The following is a 7,190-nucleotide window of genomic DNA, read 5'->3' on the forward strand; positions in this document are numbered from 1 at the left end:
ATAGTACCAGTGAATTCTAATATCGTTTCAGACAATTTAACAAGCACAACAAAACTTTCTTTGGTTATTGTTTGTTGTTTATGCATACTACAAAAAGAACTTGAGGTGCCTGCACTCATGAATTAGGAGAAATACTTCCCTCATGTACAATTATTTGGAGCTTTGGAGGTAAAATGGATATTATGTAGCTTAGGAGATAAAATGCTTCTGAAATCTCATAAAGACGGCCTCATCTAGAGCACTCCAAAACCAATTAAGAGCATCTTGGCCCTGGCCAGTATGTTGACCATGGGTGCTATAGTTTAGAACTATAAATGCTCCCCACAATGGTCATATATTGAATGAAGGCTTGGCCACCAGCATATGATTCCCAGGAGGTAGCAGCATCTTTAAGAAATGGAGCCAAGAAAGAAGTTATGTAATTTAGGGGCATGCCTTGAGTGGGCGAAGGGGACCCTGTTGTGTTCTCTCTTCCTCTCCCCAATTCTTTTCTTCCTCTTTCACCTTCTCCGCAGTCTTTTCTTCCTCTTTCTCCCTCTATGTTTCTATCACTATTAGGTCTTAGGAATATTTTATATTCTTCAACAATTAAGAACCCTAATGAATTTTTAAAGGATGGCTATATTTATTGATATTTATCATATTAGAAATTAGAATTTTTTTAAAGTTTCATTAAGTATCAGAATGGTTAAATTATCACATATCATTTAGTCTTGAGAAAAATTCTACCATGTTTGAGTAAGAAGAATAAAAAGTATGTGCTATACAAATAATTATAGACTTGATAGCCCTGAAGGACTTCAAAGGCCAAGGGGTTCAAGTCCACACTTTAAGAGTTTAAGGCTGAGTGATATATACCCTTGAATCTCAAGACCTCCATGAAAAGGGATGGCATGGTGATTAACTCATGCTCAGAGTAATATGGTTCCTTGGTAGATGATCTAGAGAGAAGGCGGTACTAGGTTTTCAACACTGATAACTTTTAGCATCAGCTTCCCTTTACTACCTATGAATTTAGTAATTTTTCTCAAATAGTGTCCCAGTGAGAACAGAAGTCTGGTCCCCACTGCACTGTCATGTTTCGATTTGAATATGAGTGTTAGCTGATTTGCATTTTGGTTTAGTATGAAATTTCCCAGAATCTCAGGCCCAAACCTGACCTCTTATGGCCTCAGGACACTAGTGATGACCTCAGTAGCTTTGTTAAATAGCTAACCAAGAAGAATTTCCTCATTACTCTGTTCCTGTAATCAGTGGATGTCTGCCTCTAACATATTTTCATGCATGACTGATGCACTGCTACCATTTTAGTTCAAACCTGCAAAGAGATCTGCATATGTCCTGCATGGTGTTCTATAGCAATAGTAAACTTATTTAAAATAGATATCTTAACTATACCATGCTCCGCTCCCACTATGTTGTAGGAGGAAAATGGTTGACAGTGTCCCTCTTGGCTCAGTTTTCTCTGAATTGGGCTCTTGGAGACAGGATAACAACCTGAGCTTGTTATTACTTTACCTCCCAAATGTTCTTTCTTAAGTGTCATCCAAAAATCTATCATGAATGGGCCAAGCAATGTCTTCATGCATAATATTATTCCAAGGTCTAAGTCATATATAGTTCAAATTAATTTTTGAAAAATGGATAATCCTGGGCAGATGTTTTTATTTCAGTGAAATGCCTGATTGTGCTTTAAAGAAAAAAAAAAAACTTAATTGAGTTAAAGTCTACAGATGTTAGTCATACACATTCCTCCTCTCTTACCTTCCCTTACTCCAACAGGGAATTTAAAGACCATCAATCAGTATAATTCCTTTACCTTAGAAATGGAAAGAAATGCTGTATTTGGCACACACACAAAAAAAGCTATAGTTATAGTTTTGATTGTGTTTCGTTTATATTAATAAAAGACCATGGTCACACCTGGTCCCAGTTTGAACTCTGGGACTTCTGACAGGCTTCTATGGCTATTTTCTCTCATCAGGGTCACTTATATGTTCCCTTGCTCAGGACTATCAGGTGGAGAGGGAGAGAAGGAGAAATGGGAGAGCAGGGAGTTTGGCTGAAATTGTTAGCAACTTGCTGGCTTCCTGGCCTAATGGTCTTACTCACAGCACAGCTCATGTTCATTGTCTTAAACGTGGATAGTTCTGGGTAGTCTCAAGAGGGCCCTGTTTAGGTCTCACCCAGGTGTGGCCGCATGCATCTGAATGCTAGTGCTGGGAAGGTGGGGACAGGCAGATCCCTGGGGTTTGCTGACCAGTCAGCCCAGCCTAGTCAGGGAGACTCAGGCCAGGGAGGGAGAAATAACCAAGATGTCATGAAATATTTGGTGCTCAACTATCACTCAGGAGGCCATGGGCGAAATCTCAAGTATGGAGGGGAGGAAGGCAGTGAAAAGGAATAATCTAGACCCTAGAGAAAACTAGGCTAATCAATCATGTCTTCAACTATGTTCTCCTTAAAACCGACTCAATTCAGCACTTCATTAAACAGCTCTCTCATACATGTAATTGTAACTCTGTTCTATTTTTTAAAAATGTGTAAACCTAAGCAGGTCAACAACATCTCATGCTGTACTGTATCCCTGCAGGTGCTACCCCAGCATATTTGAGGTGTATTTAAAATAAAGGCAAATCCATTCCAAGATTTACTAATTAATCTGTAAAACCACAAATTAAGATCCATAATTTGGGGCTTTGAACATAGACTTGATAGGTGTTGGGATTCTGTCTTTGAAGAAGTTATCATTTCATTTGGAGAAACACACACACACACACACACACACACACACACACACACACACACAAAATCATGGAATGTGAATTACAAAGGAACACCCAGCAATTTTAGCAATAACACTCTCTGTATCACCAGCCATCCTGCTGTCTGGACAGAAACAAAGCAGCAATCATAGCTATTTTCACTCACATGGTGTTATCACTTGTTCTCTGTGAAGTCTTTGGCAAGGCATTTAATCACCTGATCAGCAAAGTGCAGAAAAGCCAAGTGAGGCACAGGCAGGCATCTGCTATTTCAGGGGTATTTTACTGGATTATTAGTTCAGTAGTAAGGGCCATCCAGTGGGGATTCCAACCCTTGGGGAGGAAAGTTAGGGAACCTTATTCTTTAGATTCTTACCTCAAGAAAAATGCGTTTAGAGTACAAAATGCACCGGTGGTTGTGGCTCACGCCTTTAATCCCAGCACTCGGGAAGCAGAGCCAGGTGGATCTCTGTGAGTTCGAGGCCAGCCTGGTCTACAGAGTGAGCGCTAGGACAGGCACCAAAACTACACAGAGAAACCCTGTCTCGAAAAATACTGCCCCCCCCCCAAAAAAAAGAAGAGTACAAAATGCATAAAATCTAGAAAGAGATTGTGGTAGCATTGGTTAGCTCCAGGAAGTCAAACTGAGTGGCTACGGGACAGAAGTCAGCAGAGAGGATTCTGCAACCTGTACCCCTCCTTTCTCTTTGGATTGTGAACTACTTCAGTGTCTCACGGACTCAGAAACAGAGCAGGGGAAAACAAAAGACGTGCCTGATGGCGCCAAGGAGCTAATCTAGCTTTGACATTGGAAACCCAATAAACTGTCTGCATAATTATCTTGCTAACACTCAGCTGGACATCAACCTTGAGTCCTATCAGGTTCAGGCAAGTGTCCGGTTCAAAGAATACATTTTATCTCTGGCCCTCAAGATTTGCCACTAAAAGTCAGGTTCTGACACCCAGTAACAAATGTTTCATGCTTATGCAGCATTTTATAATTCTTTTCTCTCTGTAACAAGAGTGTTTCACAAGATGTTATTCATTCATCCTTCCCCAGGGTGAATCTATAAAAATTCTTCATTCCACTGACATATATGTGCCTGGTTTTGTTTGCTTTTTTCCATTGTTGTTACATTTTTATGGCTAGTGGTATGACTCCAACCATCCCACTTGGACTCTGTCCACAGTGCCTCTATGAAATCTAAAACCCAGGCTGTGGCTCTGGGAACCAACCACCTTCATTTCAGATGTCCTACTTCCTGAAACATGGGCTGAAATGGCATTTTTTTTTCTCTCAATGGTCAAATCTCTAATTCATTCTCTGTCATAGCCTTGCCACCAACTAAAGATGATCTGTCATTCTAGTGAGAATTGTTCTTAAAGTTTTCCTCTGCAGCTAACTGTGTGTGTTCTGTGACATGGTCTCACTGTGCAGCACTGGCCATCCAGAAGGTCATAGAGCTCTGCCTACCTTTCCCACCCAAGTGCAGGGATTAAAGGCTCGCAACGTCATACCTAGCTTGAATATATATAGTTTATTTTCAAGACAAGGTTTCTCTATGTAGCTCTGTTTATCCTGGAACCAGCCCTGTAGACCAGACTGGCCTCTAACTAGCAGAGATCCACCAGCCTCTGCCTCCTGAGTACTGGGATTAAAGGTGTGCACCACCATGCTTGGCTTTCGTACTATGTACTTTTGAAGCCATATATACAAACTTGTATTCTCTCTCTCTCTCTCTCTCTCTCTCTCTCTCTCTCTCTCTCTCTCTCTTTTTGGTTTTTTGAGACAGGGTTTCTCTGTGTAGCTTTGCAACTTTCCTGGAACTCACTTGGTAGCCCAGGCTGGCCTCAAACTCACAGAGATCCGCCTGACTCTGCCTCCTGAGTGCTGGGACTAAAGGCATGTACCACCAACGCCTGGCCGTATTCTCCTTTATTACAAACACTCTAGCTGGATTCCAGACAGCCTCCGTATTTCTGAATCTGGACTTTGTCATTCACTAGTCCCGATTTGATCACCTGGTTTTCTTTCTCTCCATGGTACATTTGTAGAAGAGAAGAGAATCAGAAACCAAACGCCATGACTCACCACAGCACAGCAAATCCCATTAGATCAGGAATCGCAAAGGCATTTAATTATAGAAAAACAGGTACATACACATAGGAGCAGAAATAACACACAAGCACCCAGATAGCCTCCCACTCGGACCCACTCTTGTCTCCACTGTGTCACATCTACTCCAACTGTGATACTTGCTACCATTTTAAAGACACTGACATCTTACACTAAGTAGTACAACTCAAAACTCCAAAACAAATTCCTTTAACGCATATCACCCATGTCTTACTTAATACTTATATAAAAATAGTCTATGTTGCTATCTCTCCTTTTCAAATTCTTCAATGTGACTATTACAAGTGTTGCTAAATTTCCCTTTCTTGGGGAAGTGCAAACAGTGTCTACTCCCTGTTCATAAGGTCCCAACTATAAACCTACATATGAGTCCACAAACTTCACTCTGGAGAACCAATGAGTTTACTAGGCTTCCTTCCAGAGCAGTGGGTGAAGGGTTCTAGGCAGGAGTGAGGGTGTCCTTAAAGCAGCCACATTGGAAGATCTGCACCAAGTCTTGATGATGACCCCCGTAGTTTCATAGAGGGAGCACTCTCTCCAGGCGTTGCCAGTCTAGCCTTCTTGCCCCATGTGCACTTAGAGCAGAATTACAGATGACTGGTTGGAAGGAGTGGCTAGATACTCAGCTGACAGTTCCATGTCCTTCCCTCTGTGAGGAAACATCAATTGTCATCAAGCTAGGCTGTGATGATCTTTTGCAAGCATGTCCAGCTGAACTCCTGACATGGAAGATAGTCCTGTACAACAGCTATTGTCTTTAAAGTCAAATCAAATTAAAATGGCACATTGTGTATTTGCCTCATTTAATCTATAACTGTGCTTCAACTTAATTTCCATACTATTGACTTGTCGAAGAAATCAAGACAATTGTTCTGTAAAATGCTTATGACTGAGACAGAGATGTGAGTCACTGAGTTAACATGCTTGCCCTCCAGGCCTGACAGCCCAAGCTTGGTCCCTAGAACCAATAGTGGAAAGAGAACTGACACCCCAAAATTGTCCTCTGGCCTACACACACATAATGTGTCATGCCCCTGGTTTTACTCCTCTTCATGTGACTATAAAGTCATGTGTAACTACCACTTAGAGCTTCCAGTGGGTATGAAATAACATTCTTATCATGGCTTACCATAGTCACAAGGATCATACCACAGTTTTGATACTTCACAATTGTACAGCTGATCAAATTACCTTGATGGGGCTTTGTTTCTTGTTATCTGTAAAAAGAATAAAAGTATCTGCCACAATAGCAAGGTTCTATTAGAATTGATACAACAAAGCACTCAAGACTTCTGTTTGAAACCTCTGACCATTGGAGCAAACATTTTCATGTAAGGTTTGGAAATCTGACCCTTTAGGTTAATATCAAATCCATATGGTGGGTTGTTTAAAAAAAAAAAAAAAGTTATTGCAGCCTGGGAGCTGACTCAGTGGAACAATGGCTGCCATGCAAGCATGGACACTGAGTTCTGATCCCCAGCACTCACACTGGCCCATAGTATGTATCTGTAACCCCAGCACTGTCTAGGAGTTTGCGGGAGACAGGTGGATCCCTGGGACTCACAGGCCGGCCAGCCTTGTCAGTTGGTGAACCCTAGGTTTCCTGAGAGATCCTGTGTTGAAAACTGAGAATCATCAAGAAGGACAGTCAGTGCTAACCTCTGGCCTCCACACTCACATGTATGGGGACACACACACACACACACACACACACACACACACACACAAGCAAGTATGCCAAAACAGTGATTAGCTAGGCATTTATTGAATACCTTACAATGTATCCACTGTTAGTGAATTCACATTTCATCCTTATATTACTCTACAGAATAATATCATTATCCTTACAGTATGAATGAGGAAACTGAATCTTGAAAAGATGAAATACTTTCCCAGGCTCACACAATCTTACAATATGAACTTAGTGTGTTTTGGGTACTTAGACAGAGCTCCTACCCTGTCTTTCCAGTTGTGAATAATACCAATTTTGTGGGTACAATATAACATCTATGATGTCATATTAACCAATCAGCTCATCCCTGTTGGAGTTAAGTCCAAAGGAATAATTCACTCTTTTGAATCCTCTTCTTTCTATGGGCTAAAACCAGCCACATGCCAAAGCAAGCCAAGCCTCATCTTGTTGGTTTTCCCCCCGAGGGTGGGAAATACCACATGTTTGCTGCAGACAGACACCTCCCTGTTTGTTCAGCCTATTAGATACTCAGGCTCATCAGAATATCTCATGTCTTTGGAATGGGAAGGCAAGGAGGGGTGAGATGAGGCCAGGT

This window comes from Onychomys torridus, chromosome 11, assembly GCF_903995425.1.
Source record: "Onychomys torridus chromosome 11, mOncTor1.1, whole genome shotgun sequence".
Classification (NCBI taxonomy): domain Eukaryota; kingdom Metazoa; phylum Chordata; class Mammalia; order Rodentia; family Cricetidae; genus Onychomys; species Onychomys torridus.